At 38.6% G+C, this 24,467-nt stretch overlaps 1 protein-coding gene across 9 annotated transcripts in view; it reads left to right on the forward strand.

The window, feature by feature from the left end:
* Tcf4 (transcription factor 4) overlaps positions 1-24,467 on the forward strand; it is a 343,820-nt gene that overhangs the window by 129,796 nt on the left and 189,557 nt on the right. The window contains exon 1 of one of the 9 annotated variants that reach the window (XM_090353057.1): positions 23,489-23,507. The exons of the other annotated variants lie outside the window; for them this stretch is intronic. The gene's annotated coding sequence lies outside the window, so the exon portion shown is untranslated. Of the gene's footprint in view, positions 1-23,488; positions 23,508-24,467 lie in introns of those variants that run through there. 9 annotated transcript variants of the gene reach the window in all.

A 24,467-nucleotide genomic window follows, 5' to 3' on the forward strand; every position in this document is an offset into this window, starting at 1 on the left:
GAATTGAAAAATGGTGATTACCCTCAATATTTAGATAATGTATTTCTGTCCAGTTAGTGACTGTAATCATTTTTATTTTATTGGCTTTACCTTATTTACAGTCTATTGTCCAATCTGTAATGTAGCAGAATTCATATGGTAATTGTTAAAGTATTCTTATGGTAAAACAGGTTTATTAAACCTTCTAGAAAATTTATAAAGACAGATAATCACAAATACATTATTTGAAAACTGTGGCCACCAAAGATACAGAACTTTTTAAAAACACCAGTGGAAGGTTTTTTTTTTTAACATTGAAAGTTATTGATTTAAGAGAATGAAAAATCATTTAAGATTCACATCAAGGTGAGAAGCCATCCCTCTCAAGTAGGAATGCTCTTGCTTAGAAACATTGGTGGCTTCAAAACATTTTTCCTTATTTGAAATTCTGGTGGTAGGCTACAGTTAGAATTTATTTTCAGCTCACTGATGTGCAGGCTGCTACCTCTGTGATTTTTTTTGTCCTTTTCTCTATTGTCTTAAAATGAATATCACAAATTTAGGAGTCAAGTTTGAGAGGGGTGAACTTAGCAATGTCTGCCCCATTTACCCACAGCTTTGTCGTATCCTTGCTGTTCATGGCCATGAAGAAAAGGAGTAGGGATGGCAATGCTCATGTGCTCAATATAGCTCCTGAAAGGCAAATAGGTAAGAGAGAAAGAGGAATAAAGAACTCATAATGGAACGCTGCAGGAAAACCTGGTCTGAGGCACTCTGTTCGTACTCATCTTCAAAGCTGTAGCCTCCTTTGTCCTCATGGGTTGAGCATGGCAGCAAGCAATCAGAGTTAGCGCTCTGTATTTCTGTCTTCCCCAGATCCTTTTACATCTCTGGCTTTATGTCTAGAGATCTCAAGCTGTCCAGAGCATCCTCTGTATCTACCAGCTATTAGCCCAGTCCTTGATGGTCCTTAGCAGCCCAGAGGCCAGTTTTGTGTACCCACTTAGAGCATGCCTGGTACCTAAGACCGGCAGCGTCTTGGGACTCACCATTTCAAGGGGCAAACAGAGATACTCTTTCCTCTGGACCCCAGCCAAAACAGCCTCCAGGGAATTCACCTCTAGCAAGATGCCATGGCACAGACAAGTGTGTCGATGAAAATGCCCACTGCCTGGGGCAGAACCCTCTATTTCCCTTTGGTATGTACACAACTGTATTTGTTGATTTTTAATGTGGAGGATTATGTGCAGCCAAAAGACATTTAATTGTGGATAGCTTGCCAAGACTGGAGGAAATTGTGAGAACGGGCTCCAACTTTTAGCCAGAAGTTTCCCAACCCTGTTGAATAGTACAGTGACTTAGGGCATTGCAGATCTCCACATTGGTAGCTTGTTGGATTTTCATTTTTGTTTTTAATATCTGGATTATGGATTGAAAAATCTTGAGATTTTGGGTTTTGAGTGATAGCATTAAAAAGTGTCTTTACCTTCTGAGATTAGAACAGAGAGCAAGAGTAGGTGGAAGTCATACTGAAAGTTCTCTAAATAGCAACATCACCGTGGAAAGGTTTCTTCATTCATGAATCTACAAAAGTGGTGAGCCTATAAAATAAGTACATTTTGGTGACATCAGATATGTCCCATTGTGAAATACTTCCACCATGTTCCCTTCCATATTTATTTAAATGTTCTCAAGTTTCTTTTTATTCATGGCTTTCACAGTACTCACAAATGGAGACTTCGTGTGTGTGTGTGTGTGTGTGTGTGTGTGTGTGTGTGTGTGTGTGTGTGTCTGTGCCTGTCTGTCTGTCTGTCTGTCTATATTGTAGGTTGTCTAATAATGGAAGTATTAGAAAGAAAGGGATCTCAAGGGGATACTTTGCCAAATGCCTTCTTATACTTGAGAATGGTTCTGGAAAGATTTCTAGCTCCTCTTCTACCTCTGCTTGGAGGTTACCTCTGTGGGGACAACTCAAGATTGTTTGGAAACAACTCATTGTTGTTTCTGAGTGGCAAGACTTATTTACTCGATCTTAATTAATTCCCTTTTGCAGAGTGTCCAGAATCAAATACTCCAAAATTTATATGGAACATATGTTGAGATTAAGTTTAATTTATTTGTAAGTTCTTGATAGGGTCAAACTTCTTTCACCTTCTAGATGATGGCTCATTAATCTCTCAATTTTTTTCATACATTTATGCACAGGAAAAATTACGAATGTAAAAGATAGCAGGTCATATTTTTTGTGCTGATTGTAAATACCATATACAGACGAGAGTTTGAAATAGTTGGTAGAAGGTGGGCCAACCCAGGGATGTCTTTTGTCACTGACTGAACCTTGGTTTGGCTACTTTGCTTTGAGTGACTTTGGGTTAAGGTTCTGTAATATTTTCATGGAAATTTTACTATGAGTGGTTGTTCTATGTTTAAATGAAATAGCATGAAGACTACCTGACACTTGAATTTAGTTAACAGATATCATTACTATACCTACTCTTCTTGTATCTAAGCTGTTTTTCTCATTATTTGGGTGACCCCTTGGCAAAGGTCATGATACTCCCCTGCAAACTGGAGTATCATGTAATGAAATTTGGCAGAAATGTGGAAGCGATTAATTAGTTGGAAGCTCCTTCTGGGCCATGTTAAAGTTGAATGCAAATAGAAGCTGTATTATATCTGATACCATTTTGTGAAGAAGGGAGAAACAAAAGAAGTGAAGGATGAGAGAAAGAGACATATAAAAGCTAATTGTAGGATATTCTTATCACAACATACTATTATCTAGCCTTGTATTATCAGCACTGGCCTTGCTGCCTGAAATTACTGCTTTACCACTAATTGTTCATGCTTTTTCCTTACCTTTGCTATTCATACCAAGCTATATGCTTAACAGTCCACTAGCTAAATCAGAATGGTTCGCATAAAAGCCTATACTCTTTATGTGTAAATGATTGTTCTTAATTGGGCAATATGTTCCCTTCAGAACTTGCAGAATCTTTGGAAATGAGTTAAATATCAATATATTAACAACTGGCTTTGTGAACTAAATTCACATTTTAATATTTGGGAAACAATCATGTGATAATGAAAAAGCATAGCTGTGGATAAGCTGACCTGGTGAACAGCAGTTTATTAAATAATCTTTTGGATTCTTAATTTTATTTTTTCATTTTCATTTTACTTTCCTTTTTTTTTTTTGCCAGTCCTGGGTTTGGGCTCAGGGCCTGAGCACTGTCCCTGGATTTTCTCAAGGCTAGGGCTCTACCACTTGAGCCACAGCACCACTTCTGGCTTTTTGCTGTGTATGTGGTACCGAGGAATCAAACCCCGGTCTTTGTGCATGCTAGGCAAGCACTCTACCACTAGGCCAAACTCCCGGCCTACTTTCCTTATTTCTATTAGGACCTTACCCATGGAGATATACATACTCTGAAAGACCTTTACCTCCTGTTTTGTTTTCCTTAGAAACAAAAGTTTTAAACATCCAAATTTTCATATAACTTCATTTTCTATTATTGGCAAAGTCCTGTGAAAATAAAACCAAAGAAAGCTCCTTTCTCAGTCTCTTGAAGGTATCTAAATAGTTAATGAGATTTTGCCCATTACCCTCACTGAGTTTCATTTTGTTCTGAAATAAAAATTTATGGCTGTTCTCTCAGCTGAGCTGATACTAGTTTAAGAGTGGAATTAAGTTCACACCTGCTGTAGCATAGAAAGAATCTTCTTTGTGACTTCCGTAAAACATTCTCAGAGCAGTGTGAGTGAGAGCACTCTCCCCAGTGGAAACTGCTCTGAGAAACTGCTCTGTGGATTGGTTCTCATTTGCTGATTGTCTGTCCCTAGATAGCCATCCTCCATCCTTCTCTGTATTCCACAAGATCGGATGTGGCTACGGAAATGCAGCTGGTTTGCATAGCTGTGTGTCCGTGTTAACACTGCAGCATGCATATGGGAAAATTGTTGCTTGCACTGAGCTGTTTAGTTACAGGAGACATGGTCCGTTAGGCAGTGTACGGTGGCTTTCTGGAGCACTCTAGTTAGGGAGCAGGATGTATAAATGAATATATACTTAGGCAGATAATTAATAATTGGTGGAGCTTGTCATAGAGTCTAAGGATTTTGGCATCTGATAAGTTTTATCAGGGCAGATCACCTTTCTTTTCTATGAGAATACATTCTTCCTGCAAGGCAGATACTATTCCTGTTCTGTATATGTGAGACATCTTGTGGGTAAAGCAAGACTAATATAATTTTTAAAAACTATCAACACTGTTTTCCATGATGATTGTGATCAGGGTGTATTTTAGCAATGAAATTTGAAGAGCATTCACACCGTATTATTGTGTGTCAGTTTAACTATCCATAATAAAATACTGCTTAAAATATATGGTTGTATTTGGAGGGCCTTGGTATATCAACCTATCTATTTCCACTTCTTTCCTCTCGCCACTCCCCCAACCAGGCAAAACAATGGGGGTTGTTCATTTGGTAACTTCATCACAAGCAGGTGGTCAGAGAAAGAACCTTTTTTGGTGGCTTAGTGGCTAAGGGGGAAGGGGTGGAGACGATGAAACATAGATCCTGAGTTCAGTTTGGGGCTTGGCTGTATTGTGAGCTGGTTTTACACCTCACAGCCTAGCTGTCTTGGTTTTCAGGCAGAGAGGAAGTGCTCCCTGATGGCAGCGACAGAAAGGGCAAATTATATATTTGTGAAAGCAAAGCAGAATATTGTATCGTTTTAAAAGTTGCATTGGCTGCTTGATGAGTGAAATCAGTATGTTGTCAGAATATCTGTAGTCATATGGTCTTTAGTATTTGTATTTTTAAAAAGCATCTTTATGAATCTAATTTGTACTAGCAGCCTACTAATATGATACACTTTAATAGTCAGTCTTCAGTTCATGCATTCATTCATCATTGAGCCAAAAACCAGTTAGGAAAGACATAGTGGCCTGCCGCTTTTGTTGTTCAGTCTAAGGAGACAGTTGTAAGATAGGAGATAGTTGTAATATAGGGCAGTTTGAGAATATATACTGTGTACTAGCACTTGACTTAGTACTTTGCTAATTTTATCTTATTTACTCCTCACCTTAAATTTGTCTGGGCTTTGTTATTCCCATTTTCTAGGATTTGAGAGATGGCATTTCTCCTCCAGTGCTTGCAGCCAATAAGCAATAAGAGTTCAAATTCAGGCTAGGTGCAATGAATATTGTCTCTCATTTACCCTGCACCCTTCTGCGGAGTCTGATGTGGAAAGAATTCCCCGAAGTGCAATAGCAGTTAAACGTGTGTTCAGCTCTTACTAACTGAAAGCCTGTTAATAGCAGGTTAGGCAAATAGATTTTTTTTGTCTGGAGGTAGGAGGTTGCCTGTGTGAATTCAGCAAAGCAGCGTTATGGTTTTTCCTTTTCTTTTGCCTTACATTTCTAGCAAGGCATCTATGGACTCTCAGGTAGCACATGAACATATGACAGGAAACATTGATGGGGTGGTAGGTTTTAGTATAGGGCCCTGGCCTGCACATGCCCCATTCCATCAAGGAAATACAAAGCATTCCCAGCAACTGAGCAGTACTTCTTATAATTTATTAGTCAAACCTTTAATAAATATTTACCCATTGTGGGATACTGGGAGAGTGTACACATACAGATTTAGATGAGCGTGTGACTTGGGCAAGAGAGAACACACACATGTGTGCGCATGTGCACATACACATGCACGCACAGCATGCATGCACAGCCATATTTTGATATGGGTAAATGGTCAGCTTTGAGCTGCCTCTTAAAAGAGTGAATGGCAACTGTCAGGTAAAAGGAAGATTATATATTGATAGAAATATTCCTACGTAAATGTGCGGCTGGATGCCCACAATAAGCAATCAGGAAATAGGGGCACAGGGGAAGGGATAATCAGTCATATACTAGAATAGAATTTTGGCCCAAATAAAGGAAGGGTCTCTCTTATAGGGTAGGTGGAAGAAGTTGGAATTTCCATGAAACATGTGGTAAACTACTGAAGGATTATTTTTAAATAGTGGGATAACATGATCTGATTTATGGTTTAGGGCAGTTACTCAAACAGCTGTGCATAGGAGGTAACTTGAGACTTAGGAGATTAGTCAGGAGGTGACTAAAGCATTTCCAAGAGGAGATGATGAGAGATTGACACAAACCAGGAACAATAGGGATGAAGAAGAGGACATCGTGGTTTTGAACACTGTTAAATTGATAGACATGATCGTCCTTGGGAGCTGATGGCTGAGAAGGGAGTTATTCTTCACTTCTGGGTGGGCCAAGTCTGGCCACCTGCTGGGTGGTAGTGCCATTCATCACAATGTGGAATACAGAAGAAGTAGGGTATGGGGGATTAATATGGTAAGTTAAGTTTGGGATGCAGGGAATTTTTTGTGAGTAGACAGATTTGTGGTTGTGAGCTGAGATGGCAGATTTGGCACGCACTATCCCACATTTAGTAGTGAAATCATGGGAATGGATATATTACCCTGAGAGAAGAAAGTTGAGCCGACTTTTCTGATTAATCATTTTGTTCTCTACAGATTTTAAACAGGAAAAAAGGCTTCTGCCTCATCTGTTTTCTGTTACAAATGTGTTATTTTTTTTAAACAAACTGGTTAATTCTTGTTTGACTAATCATCATTTTTAACTTTATATTTACTTACTCACCACTAACATAGGCTTTTTGATTCCTCCTTTCTTTACTCTTTTTCCCCCCTCTCTTTTTCTTTGAGCTGTTAGGTTGAAATCCTTGGTCCTCAATCATTTTGGGAAAAGCATCATACATTCTTTTTTTTTTTTTTTCTTTTTTTGCCAGTCCTGGGTTTGAGCTCAGGGCCTGAGCACTGCCCTTGGTCTTTCTCAAGGCTAGAACTCAACCACATGAGCCAAAGCACCACTTCTGGCCTGTTTCTATCTATGTGGTATGGAACAATCGAACCTGGGTCTTCATGCATGCTAGGCAAGCACTCTACTCCTGGGCCAAACTCCTGGCCCCGCATCATACATTCTTAAAGACAGAAAGTAATTTAGAGCTTTGGGTTGTGTGTGTGTGTGTGTGTGTGTGTGTGTGTGTGTGTGTGTGTGTGTGTGTGTGTGTGTGTGTGTGTGGTGTATATGTGTGTTCTTTGTGATCTGTTTATACCAGCTTCCCTCCTAGTGTAGAAATTCTTAGATCAACCTTTAGCCAGCTTGTTGGCCCATATAAAAGAATAGGACCAATGAGTGAATCCATGAATTAATTAATGAATGAAGGAAGCTCTGACAGGTACATGGCTCTTTGCTTGGTGATTTACTGTGTTGAAGAGGCTACTCCAGACAAGGTAATTCATTCCATCAGCATAGTTCTCATTTTCAGAAATTTCTCAGTTCTGTAAGTGTCACTCTCTTGTTCCACACATTGTTGAAGGTGAAAGTCTTCCAACGTACCCTTGGAAAGCATTCACTCATCTCAGAACATGATCTAGGCCTACTTTCTACTTTTTTTCTGGTTTCTGCCCTCTAGCTATATATCCCAGTTAGTTTCTTTACCTCACCAAGGAATGAATGAATCTAGGAATTTTCCTTACTTTCCAGATTTGATGACCATTAATGCAGACTAAAATGTACTTGCAGAAAGCCATGTTTTAGAATTTACCGAAATTTTGACATTTGGTCCTATAGAAAATACTTTAAAAAATTAGTTACAAGTAGGGATTCCATTTGTGTGTCTGACTTACTTCTTAAATGTGTTCTGATTTCAACCTTTCATTGTGTTTCCTTATTAAGCAAGATGCCTGATGCTTTATTGGGGTTCATTGTTAGGTTGAAATTTCTATACAACCTGGGGAACATTCCACTTCACTATTCTCATAGCCACAGTTTCCTCATCTGTTTACCAAAAGCAATTACAGCATCTACAGTGGCAGGTGAAATCCGTTAGGGGATAATTTGTATTAGGCATGGATGAGTGCTTAGACCATAGAAACATATATTAATGTTCCCATCCGTGGTGGAGGAGGTGCGTGAAGCTAATGCGGGTATTTCTGTCACTGGAGTTCTTTTCCTCCACTCTCAGTATTCTGCTCTCTGTGTAGAAAAGTTCAGGAAAATGATTGTTTTAAGACCAATGGAAAAAAAGACAAGAAGTTCTGTGACTTATTAAATTTGCCATACAATAGATAGCATGTATCATGAATATAGATTTCATTGCATGGAAGATATGAACTCACTACTTTGTCGGACTTTATGAAAAATCAGGAACAACACTAGCATCTACAACATATCATAAAATTGCCAAAAGTCATCGGTGTTTCTCTGCTTGTATTGATTGTAATAGAGAGATTTACAAGAAGAGCAAGTTGATAAATTTATAGTACATGAAGGTTATATGAAATTGGAGTTCATGTAAACAATAACTGATAACAAATTTGCTTTCCAAATGGTCTGCCAAGGGATGTCTTCAAATATTAAGACTATGAAAATTAGGCTCATGACAAATTTTTAGCCAAACATGTTAAAAGAACTTTATTGTAGTTCAGTATGAATATAAGAAGGTCTGTATCCTTTTAGAATTCCAGACTGTAGGTAAGCCAGAATCTACAGAAGTACCACATGCTGTAATGCTGAAGAAGAAAGAGCTTCCCACACATACCATTCATACTATGGATGGGTTTCAAGGTAGAGGCAGAGAAACACACACAGTGTCCTGTGGAACATCTGTAACTATAAACATATGTTATTCCCCCTAATGACTGATCACCACTATAACACTATGGAAATAAGTCAAGTGACCCAACTGTGGATCATGCTAACTTAGACCATGAACTGGGGTCTCAATGCTGACTTTAAGGCAGACTATATAGGACCTTGGTCCATCTCCTTCCTCTGACTATGCCTAATTGGCTGGCTATGCAATAGAGCCCCGTTCTTGAAATTCTTCCAGGAGCTCATACACTGCTCTCCAAGGATCATGTCTGCCACTACATGTTTGGAGATGCAGAAGCTCTCCCATGCACCTGGCTTTTGTTCTGGCCAGCCTCTTGCTTATGGGTTTTAATCTAGTACCATGAAAAGGTGAAAACTAATGATTCAAGGATTGCAGGTTTTAACTTTCTCTACTTCTTTGCAAGACCTGAGAGGTGCTTTATTAGTTAGGAAGCATTTTACATTTTCTGTATAGCTTTTAAAAAACCATTCTGACTTCTTATGTGTTATTTTTTGCATTGGCACCCATTGCCAATGCTATGTCTCAGAGGAACTGAGACGTGTGGCCAATAATCCTCAGAGACTGACAGGGCTGTAGAATTTATTCAGCTTCTACCTTTTTCTAGGCTAAAGTAAAGTTACATTTTTTTCACTTTCATGTACAATTTAGGATCTTTAAAATAAAACCTCTTTCCTTTCTCTCCAATCCCTCTATTCCCTAATAATCTGTGGGAAATTTGTACTGGTTTTCTATACAAGTGCCCTGTTTTTAAAATCAAATTGAAGATCAACTTGATTCTGCCTGCAGAGCAAAGCTATCTGCCTTTATAGAAAATCTGGATGGTTAAATTGGAAGCGCGTTCTGCACACGGTTTAGCAGTTAGTAGCCTGGAAAATGACCCAATAGCCAAGACAGTTTTTTTTTTTTTTAAATCTTCATTGTAAGTGCTTGTTTAAAGTTTAAACCAGTAATTGACTATTTTGCACATTGTTCATTGTTAACTCTTTTCAGGGTATTATAGTTTTGTAAATACATTGCCTGCTAAATTGTGTCAGTGGAGGAACATTAGTGCTGTAAGAAAATCCAGCTAAATGTGATGTTTAAGAACATTACCAATTAGTGCATGGATCTGGATCACTATGACTTCTTAGCGATCCTTGAATAGTCATCTTCAGTTTGTTCAGAGTTCAACTTATATAAAATGGTCATGATATTGTTCGTTTGGTTAAAAGGACAGCGCGTCAATGTACTCAATTCTGTGGCCTGTAAAGACTTTACAGTTATTATTTAGCATTGTTATCTGGCTCTTTTTAATCTGTTCCACATCACAGGCCTAAATTCTTCTATTTGTACTTGTACTTATTAAATGGGAACTGCTTCTTAGCTCAAGCCATTCTATTCTGCCCCAATTAATCAGGGAAATTATTTTTTCATGCACATACCACATGCAGTTTACTGAATTTTGGTGAGTGTGATAAGCGTGTGTGAAAAAAATAGAGGTACCTTGTATTTGGCAGGTAACTTGATTTTCATTCATTACTGTAGAAGATAAGAACATCATTTGACATTGTAGGTGCATGTAAATACTGTTTAAAAATAAAATATTACCAAAACTGAAATTGGAAGGGATTTAAATTCTGCCCATTAAAGATTGAGGGCCACTAAAATATGGACATAATCCAGGAAGTAATGGGGGTATATAAAATGTGATTTATATGTATATTGCAAAGAAAGAAAAAAATGATTGTGAATGTACCGAATGTAGCTTAAGCTATTTATCATTACGTACAAGTGGAAACTTACATAAACCCTTCTTGATTAAGTTTTATCTGAAACAAAGGATATGATTGGAAGTGTAGAATGGGTGAGTATTTTAAGAGCATGATGATAATCCAGCTAGAGGCATTAGCAAGTGTGCGGTCAAACTAGACAAGGGAGAGAAAGAGGTAGGAAGATTGATTTGCTTATGCTAATTTAGACACATGCAAGAATTGGTACCTGTGGGTTGTTACACTAGATCTGGTCATGAAATGATGCTTTTCTTAGCAAATATTGTCAGTGCCATTGATTGAAACACTGAAAAATGCAGAATGTACAGGCAAAAGCTGTAACCTTTCTATCCTTGAAATAGAATGTAACAGCTAGCCTTGATGGTTAGAGACTACATCTTGGAAAAGAGGTGGAGAAGGAGGAGGAAGAGGTCAAGGTAAAAGTACCTAGAATGAGAAGGCACATACCAGAGATAAATTCAGCAAGCAGATACTCAAAATTTAGGCTGCGCAAGAATAGATATGCCATAAAAAAACTTCAATGGTACGTCGAGCAGGATTGGGAACCAATCAACACAAAACTATTATTTATTAAGAAAGATGTTATAGAGAAGAACAGCATGTTTAACAAGCTTATAGAACATTTCTTTAAAAGTCCCAGAATTAAAGTTAAAAGCAAGATTCCAATGACTTTATCTCTAAGTACCCAGTGAGCAAGGCTGAGAAGACTCAAAGAATAATTCATTGACAGGTGATGGAGACACTGCTTAAAAAATATAGAAACATACAAATTTTTCACTAAACTATTGAAAAAGATGGATACAGATGCCAGAAACAGACATAAATTTCCCAGGACAGAAAGAAGAAGTATAGATGAAATCAGGACCATACTGAAATGGGTAATCAAGGATCAGGAAGAAGAAAAACGAAATGTTAGGTCTTAGCACCACTTACCAAAAATTCTTTACAAAGTTAAACCAATGAAGGAGAGTCTAAGAAGGCAAGGAACAAAAATCTGTCTTAAAATGATTGGATATACTTAATCTAGTGAATTCATTCTTCTCTTCTGAAACATGCCTTTCAAGGAAATAAGGTAGTTTATTTCCAAAAATTATTGTAAGCCACTGCCTATTGATTGATCAATATTGTTAAAGCGGAGACCCCTCAGTGTTAAGCAGTGTGCTGGATCTTACTGGCCTGCAGAAGACAGAGCTAGGGGTCATACAAGTTACCCCACCTACAAGAGCAATGTAAGTCGGATGAAAAATAGGAGCAAGAGTTGAGCCAGAAATCCTAGAAAGCTTTGCTAGATCTTGGTCTACATTTATGTTGAATATCACTTTATCCTACTATTTATGAATTCTATTATATACCTGGTAACAAAGGATATTACAAATGTCTCTGACATTTTTACCCCAGAATTCCTTAGAGAATAGGACCTAGATGTCATTATGTACTATTTATTCTCATAGCTCCTTGGATGGTCCATTTGATGTTGAAATCATTAGAGTCTGCTCTTAGAAATTTGGGAAAGGCTGAGCACTGGTGAATCACCTCTGTAATTCTAGCTATTGGGGAGGCTGAGATCGGAGGATCATGGTTAAAAGTCAGCTTGGGTAGGAAAATTTGTGAGATTTGTACGCTCAATTAACCATCAGAAACTCTAGGATAAAGCCCAGGCACTGAGTTCAAGGACCGTGGCTAACAGCAATAACCATAAGAACAATTTGGGGTCTTAGAAACTCTTTTATTTTAATGAATGATGTCATCAAATCATTAGTCGTGTGAAATTATTTCTCAAGGTATTTATAATCATTTCTTTACCCATGAATTTATTTTCTAATCACAGAGTCTTAATTGGCCTAGAGTTTTATTAGTCTAATAATACATACAACTTTTATGGAAGGGTTCAACAATATATTGATTGATTGGATTTTAAATTATTGTTTGTTAGATTGTTTGACACTGATTAGTGTCATTTCTCTAGACACAGATAAATACTTTCTATGGTTCTTTCACCTAGTACTATTCAGTATCGAAGTCATTCATTGAATCTCTTCCTCAGATGCTTTATTGAGCTTTGTGTCAAGTACTTGCACAGCTTGGTGCTAAGGATGCAGCCTATATTACCACACAGAGTTATTCCATGTGGTGGAAGACACAGGGTAGAGGAGACAGGCCAGGAAAAATACAAGGCTCTGTATGAACTGCTGGCAAGGAGGGACAGCACAGAGGAAGTTGGGCAACTTGACATTGAAGTTCAGATCTGAATGATAACAGTAAGGTACTGTTGTAAAAGAGCTGATGCTAGGCAGGATGGAGGAGTATTTGAGGTATAGGGAGCCACGTCTGCAGAGGCTAGAAGTAAGAGGAAGATCTACACATCTCCTTACATGTACCACAGGAGGAAAATTTAAGGATGGGGCCCTAAATGTACAGGAGAGCCTGCCCCTGAGCGGCCATACAAGCCACTTCATCATTTCCATTCTTTCAGCACTGACTATGTGTCAGGAACTTGGGGGAGCATCAGGAATCAAAGCAGAGAGTACTGCTTGCCCTGTGGTGCTTTTATTTAAGTGGAGAAAGACAAATGGTAAACATGTTGCTAGTGATTTTGAAACTGGGCCAGAACCATGTTCAGCACAAATGTTTATGGACTTGATAATTTGCTAATATCATTGGTCTTTGCCAATGAGTGTTTAATAAAAATAACTTGATAATAATTTCTGCTTTTGAGCTGATTGCTGCAGATGGACTTACTGATAATTCAGTGTATTTGCTGGGAAAATTAGAAATCACCTTGTAATTTGTATTTGTTGATCACTCCTTCTCAACCAGGCATTGGGATACACAGCAGTCATTTCCCATTTGAGGGAAAGTTATTATTTGTGTGTGTGTGTGTGTGTGTGTGTGTGTGTGTGTGTGTGTCTGTGTCTGTGTCTGTGTCTGTGTCTGTGTGTACGCTCGCGCGCACACGCGTGTGTGTGCCAGTCCTGGGCTTGAGCTCAGGGCCTTAGCACTGTCCTTGGACTTTCTCAAGGCTAGACCTCTACCACCTGAGCCTCAGCACCACTCCTGGCTTTTTTCTATGTATGTGGTACCGAGGAATGGAACTCAGGCTTGTCTTACATGAGAAGTGATTAGTACAGAGGGGTTATTCTGTCTTCTTGGCTTTAGAACATTGCCAGAAAAAGAATTCTCCCTTGGAACTTTTTAACACTATCACCAAATAGAAAATCTCAGATTTTTACCATGTACACAAATGTACAACCAACATATGTTGTACATAGTGCTTGAAACTTGCCACTCAGTTATAAATGTAGTGACTATTTCTCAGAAGGAGCAAATGGGATGCCACAAGTCAGTGTAGAGGAATCAAAGGAGAAGAAATATAGTTGAGCTTAGTGAATGAGTAAGATTTGTTTGACTGTGCCTTGTAATTATAAATACATTAACCAGAACTTTTGCCTGTGCGAGCAGCATTTTGTACTCTGTCAGCCTTCACCTGATTGGTTTTGTTGTATTCTTTTAGAATAAAAGTTGCAAGTGGGTAGGGAATTAAGCCTTTAAGTGTTAAGCTGTAAAGGACTGGGAAACACTTTAGGGTGACAGCTGAAGAGGAAATGAGTCTGTCAGCGTCCTGGCATGGATGATTGAGTACATAAGTGACACCAGCAGACAGAGATGCAGAGGGCGAGGTCATTGGTCCTGGGATCTGTTATAAACTAAATATTCTAGCATGAGCGAAAAGCCATAGGACTCTGACCTGATATGTTTGGCCTCTGAACACCTACAGGTGAAATACATGCTGCTTAACACATACATGTAGCAGCCACTGTGGGATATACTTGAAGAGACATTTCATCTCATGACTATCCAGTGTCTTCCTAGTCTCTCGAAAGGCATGCATTTCAAAGCCATACTGATAAAGGTCCAGTCTTCATATCAAATACAAACATAGAATTTACTCGTTTGTGTAAGAATGAAGTAGATGTCCACTCTATCAGTCCTGAATAGTAGTTACAGTGAGCTTTGTCCACTGGTGTTCATAATTTATCTTGCCAATGTCCATACCTGTTCATTTATATTAATCCTATTCTGATAATCTCCAGAAGTTTTGTTTGTTTGTTTTGCCAGTCCTGGAGCATGAACTCAGGGCCTGCGCCCTGTCCTTGGGCTTTTTCCTCAAGGTTAGCACTCTACCTCTTGAGCCACAGCACCACTTCTGGCTTTTTTCTGTGTATCTGGTACCGAGGAATTGAACTCGGGTCTTCGTGCATGCTAGGCAAGCGCTCTGCCACTAGGCCAAACTGTTGGCCTTCCAGAAATTTTCTTGCTCTTGCCATGTGCCAAACACTGTGTTGTTAGTTGCACATCTTATCTTAATGATAATCCTTTGCCAGAAGCCGTTACTATACTCATTTTACCCATATGGGAAGTGATAAACAGAAAAGGTTAAAGTAAGCCTGACAGCGGGACTCCTAGTTAGTAATTTAGTGATTTGAAGGGTATTTGCCTACAGGTGTTTAAAAAAATTTATTACTATTATTATTATTATTGATACATAGTAGCCTAGGGCCTCAAACTCAGTCTTCCTGTCTCAGCTTCTCAAGTGCAAGGATTACATACATATATTATTATGCCTGGTGACCTATTTTTAATAACTAGGTTCTGATCATATGCTTTTCATTGTTTTGCTTTTGCGTGGCTGGAGATTGAACCTGGGACCTTGTTCAGGCAAGGCGAGTGCCACATCTCCACGAACCACATCTCCAGCCTAGAAGCATGGCTTCCTAATTAGCAGACTTTATTGACCTGGGAGATCCAGGTAGATCTGACCAGGAGATAAAAATAGTAGATGCAAATGTAAGTTATGATGATTACATGCAAGCAGTAGAGCAACTTCTAAGGGACTACACAAAGGATTATGGCTTTTTTTCTTCTATGTTCCTGTACAGTCCCCTCCTCTTCCCTTTTCATTTTTACATATTTCAGCACCCTGTAGGACCCCTGTAATAATAGTTTTTGAAAAGACCTCAAAAGAAAGATGATTAAAGGGCTCATAAATGAAGGGCAAATACTGTCATCATTAGTGTTTAATAAGGGTAAGTGAGGGCAGTAGGACCTGTTGCTTTTATTAAAAGAAATGGATGCATTTGCTAGGGCTTGTGTTTGCCAAATATACTGCTGGCCTGGAAGGAGACGCCTTTGTAGAATTAAGGGCAGTGTTAATATCCAAGTAAGTTACAGTCTTTGACAAAACTTAAAGCAAAATAGTTGAACTGTGTATTCCCAGTGGTGAGTGGCAGAGTAGATCTCTCAAACAGATGATGAATCTAGCTTGTTTACTTTGTGGGAGACCTTGTTTCCATGCTCTCTGAGAAAGGAGTGTGCATCTTGTGTTCAGCCACTTACACTGTATGGTCTGTGTGTGTGTAAAAAGGAGAGAGGCCAAGCTAGGAATTCCTGGTTGTTAGCTTTCTTCTTCCCTTCTTACCTTGAACCTATTTAATGAGGAATTTGAATGCATACAGGTTTTGCTTCAGCACTACAAAGAAAGATTATCATTTTGAAATGACAGAGGCTTAAGTTTCCAAAGTTTTCCTTTTGACTTTCCCAGTGTAGAATTTCAGAGAAACCCTGATCCTATTTTTCTATGACTATATCTCTCTGTTCCTTTAGTTGCTATTATCTTTGGATGATTATCTGACGTATTGTCCCACTGTCCGTGAGTGAGATGTTTTAGTCTTTGTTTGGGATTTGTTCTCTAAAATTTATGAAAACCCAAAGTTTTGGATCTTGAAAGATTACCCCCGCCACCCCCCGAAAAAAACACCCCCCAAACAAAACTTCAACCTTGTGGTCCATTTCCTTAGGCTGTAGGTGGTAAGAGCTTACCTGATCGGCATTCAGCACACTCTGTATTCACTCTGTGTCCTCACTGTTCAATTTGAGACTTTGTGCATTCTTGATGGAGTAGGTAGTTCTCAAAGAAGAGGAAAGAAAAATGGCAAGAAAATGTGACTTCCAGAATTTTAGGAGTTGTCAGACTTCCTAATTATGTTTGCATTGGCCTAGTTGATCTTATCATAGTTACAGTTAAACGACTGTAAGTATCTTTACCCATTTCTTAGCAGAAAAATCTGTTCCCTCTTTCTTCTTAAGATAGCTCTCTTCAGTATTCTATCAGCTGATTTAACTTGCCTGTCCTGGGACCTTTTCTCTCTCTCTTTGTTTTTCTTTCACCTTTTTTCCCCCTGCAGGCTTTTATGGTCTTAGCTTAAATGACAAAAGCTTTTCTGTCAGTGATTGTAAAAAGCATAGTTCATAGCTTACTTCCAATTTCTGGATATCACAAAAGTTGAGACCCACCTCAGCACTATGAAGCAAAACTTCTAGATGGTACTGTCCAGTAGCTTTTCCCAAACTACTTTGATTGGAAAGGTAGCAAGCCTTCAAATTTGATGAAGGTTTTCATCAATTTATTTTTGTTTCTGAAGCCTGGCCTACCTCTGTATCCATAATTAACAAACCAACAGTCAAACAAACCTTCATTTCATGAAATGCTCTCCTTTATTTTCATACGTATGAACACAGAGAACTTAAACTTGCCTATTGTAAGTCTGTGTCATTGATTTGTTAGCCTTGTGAACCAGTGTGACTCATTGCCTTGAGGGAGTTCTCTCCTGTGAGGTTTGCTGAGCTTACAAATGGCCTTTTGAATTGAGAGTTCAAACAGTTGTTTGGGCTCTAAGAATCTCTGCCTCTCCTGCTTTGGTGCTAGAAAACTTGCACATTATAACCTTTGCCCACTGTAGGCCCTGGGTGAGCACAAAAGGTAAAAACTACCTTTTGTCCTTTCTACCTTCTATCAGAATCCTGATCTTTTATACCAAATCAGGGTGACTTTGGCATAGCAAGTGTTGGCAAACAGACATTTTCTCCATTGAACTTGTCTGTGACTTATATATGAGTGATAAGAGAAAACATTTGATTTAGTCTTCTTTCTGTTGGAGAGAGCCAGGAAAGGTCTAAATTGTAGCTATGGGGAGACCAGTGTTCTAATAATATTTAACACCTGTGACTTAACACACTTGAGGTCTCTGTCTGAGAACACCCAGCCAACTGTGTGCAGCCAACAGAATTCCAGCCATAGCATCTTCACTGCAAAGAGCCAGGCAACCATTACTGCATGGAAGAGCTGTACAACCTCTGTGGTAGATCATAGTCTGTGGTAGATCATGTCAGAATCCAAACAGGTGAGTTTTTAGGCTTTGGAAGTGGGAATCAAATCACCAGACTTCGGAAAGGTCTTAGTGATGGAGCCTGGAAAACGATGGGAATTTTTTTAAAAGTTATTGTAGAAAATATAGATATCTCTTCATGAGGACGATCTGAGAATCTCAGGCATGATATTTTCTGAAAGTATTAGCACCTGTTTTGCCCTTCCCTGGGACCAGGGGTTTTCTGATTAGAGAGATTCTACTTATACCAGGTCCCATCACCTTGATCAGCCTTGCCAGGCATTCATCCATTTATGTCTTCTGTGGTTCCTTAGTTATACTATAGAAATATTTACTCTTAAAAATTGTGCTATCTTAGCATTTCATTGATTATATATAAAAATATATATAACATATATTTAATGCCCTGCTTTGTTTGTTTTTTTACTTTGTGGTAACTTTTTCCTACTTACGATTATTTTTGATGACTTTTCTCTTTTATCATTGTCATTTTTCTTCTCCTAGATGGGGTTATATGTATCCTTTCCGCCCCTGAGTAGACATATCATCGATTGTCCAAAATATCTTTCCAGTACAAAACAGGAGAGTCACAGTGTAATCATCTCTTCTAGGTTATGGAACTTAAATTAAGGGAACAAGATTTTTTTCTTGACACCAAACATTATTCATCCCTTTGTTTTGAGCTGCGTACCCAGAAATTCATGGTCTGTGATAAAATGGGGACCAATTTCTCTGGGTCTTTCTATTCTTCAAAATAAAGAATATTACTGGGGTGAAGTTCAGTATTAGGGTGCTTCCCCCATATGCATGAATCCCCACGTTCCTAATCTAACAACTCAAAAAAGTTAACTTGTTAATAAAACTTTCCCGAGCATTTAAAAAGTGAAAATAATAGTATTTATTTCTGTGCATTTAGCACAGAGATAGCAGGTTCTTCATCAGTTTCACACCATTTCTTCAATTGGTACAAAACCACATTTGGCAAGTGTCTACATTTAAAGAGAAAGATCACTCATCTGGTGTTAAGTTTGATGTACTTTGAAACCATGCAGGTGTAGATGAGAAATAGGCAGTTGGGTTTAAGGCATAGATGGCCTGTAGTAGAAGGAATAGGATTTCTGGTGGAATCTTCAGTAAACAGGCAGATGTAAATTCTAATATTAAAGCAGTCTCAGTATTTAAGTGTAGTAAATTGAGAATAACAGAAGCTGCTCAAGGAAGAAACCTTGTGCAACACACACACACACAGATTTGCATATATAGCATTTTTTAAGAATTGAGAGATTAGAGTACATATTTTTAATTACTAAGAAAGATAAACCTTTTACATTGTTGATAACCTTAGCGATGTCATGGCTACCATAAAAATGTCCAGAGAGGCTTTTATTTTATTTTATTTTATTTATTTATTTTTTTTTAGTAAAATCATGGAAGATGCTCATTCCCCAGAACGGAGTTATCTTTCCTCTGACCTGGCAAAGAATTCACTATATGTACTTCTAATGCAGTGTTACCTTCTACTGTTTATAATTATGTTTTTTTATACTTCTCTGTAAGATCAATTTCTTGAAGATTTAGGTCATATGCAACACTGTACATGTTGTATATATTAAGTATGTATATAATTTTCATTCATTCCAGAATTACTGATTGTCACAATTTTTGGTTTACTCATTGATTCACTAAAGAGAAGTTGATTTAGTATCTGCATACCATATACCAAGGACTGTTTTAGGCTATACAAATATAATAGTGAACTAAATATATTCCTTTTCCATATGAAAGATACATTGTGAGGGAGACAGTTGATAATGAATAATAAATGAGCACCTTTAAGATCTTATTTGACAGAACAACATATGTTTAGGTATTGTTACTAGTATTGTGTTACTGGCAAGAAAATAGAGACACCAAAAAGTCAGTAACTCATCAGGATCCAGGTTATTAATTTGGGGTTCACAGCCAGGCAGGTTGACTACCAAGTTCACTGTACTGCACATTAGTTAGCTTGGGGTACATCATTATCACCACTGCAAATATTACTAAAAATTATAACTATTCCATGAAGAAAGCTTAGGAATCCTTTTACTTATGTGAGAAAGCACATTTCCACATACTTAGTTTATTGGCCAAGGTAAGTTTTGAAGGCAGATATCCATGCTTACAATCCAGTATTTTTCTGTCATACAGAGCCTCATTTTGGGTGGGAGCAGGAGGAAGAAGGGGAAAGAATGGTGCAAAGATGAAGAAAGGAACCAAAGAAGGAGAGATGTGTGGAAGAGACACAGGCAAATATCAACCCCGTGTTGGGAGGTTTTTGGTAGCTGAGTTTTCAAGTCTTTCTACTTCTCTGTTTTGAGGCGGGAATGTCCTTATAAGGATATTTTCATGCAATAATGTTCTCTCTCTTTTTTTCTTTTTAATCAGTAGAAAATAATTCAGTAGGTAAAAGGGCCTAGTTACTGAGGAATCAAATACTATTTTTACTAATATTTCTATTATGAGGACATTGATTGGGACACTTACTGGCATTAGTTTTATTTGCCAGAAACTAAGTCATTTGAAAGGAGCTGTGTGTGTGTGTGTGTGTGTGTGTGTGTGTGTGTGTGTGTGTGTGTAGAATCTATAACACACACACACTATGTGTAAACATTCGTTTCATAAATATTGGTCATGTGTGTACTTCAAGGAGAAGAAGATACAGAAGCATTTTCTGGGAAGGGAGGTTTTGGTATCTGTATATAAGATTGTCCTAATATCAAGCACAATATTTAAGCATCACACACACACACACACACACACACACACACACACACACACACACTGAGCCTGGGCCAGATGCACATGGAATTTAAGTAGTCCCCCCCCACCAAATGGCAAATAATTAGAGAGAAACAGATGCCTATGGCAACACAGGATGAAATGAGGTACTAGGAATTTTAAAAGGAAGATGGAAATGCATACATAGGATGCAGTTGATTTTCAAGGCTGTCAAGCCTAGAGGGTATTCTCTACCAAGTTCTCTGTTTTGGGGGGGTTGGGCTGAAATTATTACTCTCTCCACCTATATTCCCCACAGAAATAGATCATGCTAATTGTGCCAAGTGGAACAGATTTCCTTTCGAACCTCCGTTTTGGATAACTCTGTGGTTGCATCTCTTTCTTGTCCCTCCCCAGGGTCTTGTCCTTTCACAGGACTGCCAGGATATGACATTTCATAACAGTGTCACTGCTCATTTATTCATTATTTATATCCCATCTACTTCCAAAAAGGGTTTTTAGGTGGACTACCAACACAGGGTGCATCCCAATGTGTTTCTTTTTCTTGATGTATGTTTTAGGGATGGATATATCTGTCCTGTAGAACAGCTGGGTTGCAAGGTGGCTTGTGTCCATCATGGAACCGTTCTGCAGTCTTAATGTGGGAAAGAAACACACCTCCAAGAATAAAGTAGAGATGAGCATGGAGACACTTGCCATCTTTCTATAGAATAGTGGTTTAAACAGCAGGGGTTCAGAGCAGACTGATGCAGCAACCTGGCAAAGCTGAGCAGAAGCACCTGGTCATTATCTTTCAGGTTTAAGATTTACCTGTTGTGCTCATCGTAACAAAAGAAATGAACTCTCTGTAATTATATGGGAAGGGGGAGGAGATCGTGTTTTAGTTCCTTTGATCTCGAGCTAGAATGGTCTCTGCTTTGGGGAATTTAATTTGAAAGACTCCAATGTACACATCTGCTTTTTGTACTGTAATTTCTGTTGAGCTTGAAAATAGAAATTTATTAATGCAAATGTGTAGGAAACTCATCCTAGAAAGGGAAAAATACACACTCAAAACACAAGGTAAGCCTTTCTGCATGGCTGTGCAATACTTCAATAGGTTTTTTTTTTCTTTTTTTTTCTATACAGTTCAGAGATGAGGCTTCTTGTTATCAAGTATTAAGCGTATAAATTCTGAGATATATTATTGTACAGGAAGATCCATGATTAGTTCACTGTTTGACAGTTTTCAAAGGATAGCTTCACTGGTAAAGAATTTAGCATACTGAATTCTCAAAAGAAAAAAAAATAATAAGCTCAAAACAAGTGCGTCATCAAACCATTCTGAAAACATGCTTGAATTGATGGTAGGACCCATGCTAAGAGGCGAAGCTTTCATTTCAACAAATCCAATCTGCCTAGTGTTCTGTAAAATTGCCTTTGCCTTTGAGTGGAATGGCATGCAGAATTTTAGGTAGAACCTTTTCTTACCAACTTGACCTATATTCTTCATTTTATTTTTTTATCAATATAGGTAACTTCATAGAAGTGATAACTTGCTTAATCCTCAGAGTGGCAGGTTGGCAGGGTTTATTTTGATTATCATTATCTCCAGTAAAGCCTAAAATGTCGGAACATTTTTGGACATCCATCCATTAAGCTATTTTGCCACCACCTCGTGTTCTTTATAGGGTCTGAATGCTTTCCTAAACTCCTTCTCATCTCCAAATTGGCAAGATAAATCAGAAATTGTTGAGAACATTTGATCATTCTTGAACAATTATCTCCACACACTGGAGGAAGTCTCTATCCCTGTTCAGTACTTTGGTTGAAATAAAGATGATTCCTAGCAAGATTTGTGCAGTATCAAAAGAGCTGGAATACGTCGTTATAAATTTTCTAGGTTTCAGAAGAAATATATGGTGGAAGAGTTTGTTGAGTCACTGAAGGCAAAATTTATTTTTCTATGTGATATGATGAGATTTTTCCCCCAATATAGTTGATAGGCTTTAGGGGTGTGTGTGTGTGTGTGTGTGTGTGTGTGTGTGTGTGTGTGTGTGTGTGTGTGTGTGTGTGTGTGTTGAATAAGGAAAGCTATAAGCTATAGCAAGTTAGGCTGTGAATGAATTCAAGGTGTGGAGCCTGTGCTGAACATGTTCCTGTTAAATGAGTGTTTGACAGTCTTAGCTCATGAAGCCTGCAGATGTACAATTTTATCTGGCTTCAGTGATTCCTGGATACATTGGTGATATAAGATGTCAGAGGTCATGGAAATTATTTAAGACACAAAATCTTGGGACAAAATGGATACTTTAGGATGTTTGGGGTCACCAGGGTTTCATATTAACTACTTTTCAGGGGCCCTGGATAATATTCATCTATCACTTCCAATTAATTAATTTCTAACATTTGTAATTGTGAATTTATGGAATGGCACACATCTCTCTACCTCACAAGCAAGCACCTCACAGACTTTCCATTTCTGATAGTAGACAGTTGGGGTGCCACAAACAAGCAGTCACCCTGAAAAATTAATGAGCTTAATGATGGTGAGAGAAGCGATTCTGACAGTGGTTTTGGAGGGAGGGGCCTTGAGGATGGCAGAAGGGGGAGGACTGGACCCCTAAGTGACAATGATGTGAGCCGGGTCCTCATCTCCCCTGCCCATCCCCCCGGCAGCACCCCTTCCACCCTGTCTTCCTTGGGAGCCACCACAGATAGAAAGACAGGGCGATTATGAAGACGTCAGTTGGAGCGTAGGCAGGCGAGAGGGGCGCAGCGCCCCAGATGAGGTCTGGGGGGAACGGAGGAGGGTCACTCATGGACGACCGTGTGTGTGTGTCTGACAGACTGTGAAATGGTGCGTTGTTGCACGGCTGCGCTGCACCTGGGCCCTTCATCTGTGATTGATTGGTTTGGTCATGTGTAATGGTCCCATCTGCTCTGTGTTGTTTTTCTTTTTTTACTTATAAACACCGTTCCCAGCGGCTGAGAGAGGATGAGCTATGTTTTGTCATCTTCACTTACACTTTAGCTCAAAAAAGTGGTCAAGTAGGTAAGCTCTAAAGCCTATCCAAGTAATGGAGGAGGAAAGGACGGTTTCCCCAGTTCGTTTGGTCTGTGAGTGGGAGAGTATGTATGAGAGTGTGTGTGTGTGTGTGTGTGTGTGTGTGTGTATGTCTGTTTGTCTGTATGTGTGTGTACTCTCTTACGCATGCCTGTGTGCATGGAGTTTTAATTCTGCCTGTTACTATTGGAATCGTTCACGAGCCATGGAAGACTGAAAATTCACATAAATGATTTGCACAAATCGGTGTATTGTGACTCTACTCCAGTAAGGAGTTTTTTTTTTTTTTTTTTTTGTAACGGAGCCAATACTTAATTAAAACCGCTGACATCATGGTGTTATAATTAAGCATGGCATTAATTAAGCTGGAATAACGATTTTTTTTTATTAAGAACTGCTCCTATTGTATAAGACCATTATCGGTGAAAAACAAAATAATTTTAAACTAAAGATTAATTCCCTTTAACCTACTTGCTCAAAGTCCGGCCTCAGGACCTGCGTCATCAGCGTGTGTGTGTGTGTGTGTGTGTGTGTGTGTGTGTGTGTGTGTGTGTGTATGTGTGTGTATGTATGTGTGTTTGGTGGTGGTGGGATGGGGGAGAGTGGAAGTGAAATTTGTTTTTTTCACCCAAAAATGCTGATCGGCTCCTGGCATTCTGATGGCTAATTATGCATCGGAGAGCTTCGACAGCTGCATTCATCATCATAAAATGTAATAATTAATGACATTCCAACAAAGAAAAATATGCAAATGAGGACTCATTAGCATTTTCATATTCAGCTTTGATAATGCTTTTGCTGACAAGGTTGTAATTAATGAAAATTCATGTCGCAGTCAGGAGATTGGATCGGTTTCATTCCGCTCACAATTCCCAAATGCTTGCATTATGGAAAATCGGCAGCTCTGCCAACTTTTCAGGGAGGAAAAAAACACACACACACACACTA

This window comes from Megascapheus bottae, chromosome 19 (genome assembly GCF_031878675.1).
Source record: "Megascapheus bottae isolate mThoBot1 chromosome 19, mThoBot2.hap1, whole genome shotgun sequence".
Classification (NCBI taxonomy): domain Eukaryota; kingdom Metazoa; phylum Chordata; class Mammalia; order Rodentia; family Geomyidae; genus Megascapheus; species Megascapheus bottae.